Source organism: Mustela putorius, unplaced genomic scaffold, assembly GCF_011764305.1.
Source record: "Mustela putorius furo isolate JIRA1106 unplaced genomic scaffold, ASM1176430v1.1 tig00000589_pilon_pilon_pilon, whole genome shotgun sequence".
NCBI lineage: Eukaryota > Metazoa > Chordata > Mammalia > Carnivora > Mustelidae > Mustela > Mustela putorius.
Window position 1 is genome coordinate 4,326,680 of NW_025421425.1, and position 2,185 is coordinate 4,328,864.

Here is a 2,185-nt window from a genome sequence, read left to right on the forward strand (position 1 = left end):
GGCTGTTTAACCAAGATGGAGTTGGTCTGGCTAAGTAGGCCCTTACACTGGATAATCCAGGTTATTTTTCCATCTCTCAATTATTAATTTAAATTTACTGGCAAAGACCTCTTTTCCAAATGAAGTGACATTTACAGGGAGTTGGACCTCATGACTTTGGGAGCTACTATTGGCTTATACAGGGCACTAGAAAGAAAGTTGATTTTGATGATGAGTGTGTCATGGATTCCAAGGTAGATGAAAGAGGTAGAAGGAAGAAGGTCAAAAACAGAGAAAAAGCAAACTGTTAATAGTATTATTAATGTATCAAAATACCTAAAAGCCAGGCTCAAAACCATAAACTATTTTATTTCTGTTAAAAAATGTATACATATTAGTGTGTGTAAATGTATCTATAATATAACACACAAGTGTGTTAATAGTGATTATTTCTTGTTGGTGTCATTAGGTTAATTTTTGTTTTATATTTATTTAGTTTGTATTTTCTGCATATTTTTCATAAACAAAATTACTTTTTTTCACTTAAGGAAGCATTTATTTGAGGTTTAACATGAAATAAAATTTGTATAAAAACAAATCCACATCGAGTCATAACACAGATAGCAAAAGACAAAGTAAAAACGAAGAAAACTAATTGATGGCCATATATAGTTGAACATAGTTGTGCCTTGTACACTAGAAAGTCTTTTACAAAATAATCATCTTAGATCAACAGAAGACCAGTCTTCAATGTTGTCCTGTAAGATGGGTTAACTTTAGCAATCTCCTCCTGTTTTCTCCAATGTCCTCCTTAGCGTGGCTGGTAATTGTTTTGGTGATTGCCACCCCAATGAGACACCTTGCCATAAGAGTTCTGTTAGCCCCTGTAGTTTGCATGCCCCCGTCCATATGCACAGTTCCCAGAGTTATTACACCCTGTATAATCATAGCTGCCACAGCCACTACAGGTCTGATCCCCACCACAGGCACTATTGTAATTTCCATACCCTCGATCATAATCGTTACTAAATCCTTGGTTCGAGTTTCGGCCCTGACGTCCTCCTCGACCCCTAGGATCCCCTCGACCACCAGTTGCTCCTTTTCGTTGTTGCTGTTGCTGACTTTATACCTCTTTGGATTGGGCAACTTTGATTTCACACTTCCCAGAACGAATTTGATGATACCTGCTTTCTAACCATTTCTTGACTGGTTCTTCATCCGTGTATGTGATAAAACAAAATCCTCTTCTTTCATTTGTTTTTGTATCCATGGGGAGTTCAATATTTTCAGCCTCTCCAAAGGCTCCAAAATATTCTTTAATTTGTTCTTCAGAAGGATTTGGGCTCAATCCACCCACAATAATCTTTTTTGGGCAGTTCTTTCCCTTTGAAAGTTTGGGCCCCTTTGGGGTCTATCAATTTGCCATCCAGTTTGTGTTCCTTTAGTTCCAAAACGTTGTTAACACTAGCAGCATCTTTGAAAAGCACAATCTAAATGCTCTTGATTTTCTGGTCACTAGATTGGTTTTAATAGTACAGTCTACTACTTCCCCAAATTGAGACAAATATTTCATCAGATCTATCTTGCTCGTATCTCAGCTCAAGCTTCCAGTAAATATTTTGCTGTCACCCTGCTGATTCCTGCCTGTGTTGATCTTGGATCCCTCTGCAAATTCCTTTATGTTGCTGTACTCATTCATATCCTCTTGGGGCAGACTTGGTGGCCCCGGGGGGAGGGGGGATAGTGGGGGGGTGGGGGGGTAGGGGAAGGGTGGAGGTGGGGGTGCTGGGTGTTGGTCCAGGTTGGGGCAGCAGCAGGGGTGGAGCGTTGTCTGGAGCTGGATTTAAAATGTCCTTGGAGGAGAACAAAATCAAATTTTCAAAGACCCCGCATTATGTTATATTATGTATGGTTCCTTTTTTACTCCTTTTGAAATTATATTTTCTTAAAATGTTTGAAATCAAATATGGTTTTGTGTCTCAAGCAATATCATAAGGCCAGGAACAGTGCCCATTTAAGTGTGGTTGTGGTCTGTGTCTTAGGTTAGAGCAACATTAGCTTCTTAAGCATGAGAGTTTGTTGTTCTAGGGTCAAACACTATGTAGTCTGACTACCTGTGGATTTGAACATCAATAATCAGACAGAGAGGGAGCAGGTGTTAACGCTGTCCAAATCTTGGCAATTTATTTTTCCTAACTTAAATCCT

The 2,185-nt window shown here is 39.1% G+C and overlaps 1 pseudogene; it reads right to left on the reverse strand.

Moving 5' to 3' along the window:
• Window positions 1-774: 774 nt before the first annotated feature.
• On the reverse strand, window positions 775-1,693 carry LOC101683295 (annotated as a pseudogene).
• Window positions 1,694-2,185: the final 492 nt, after the last annotated feature.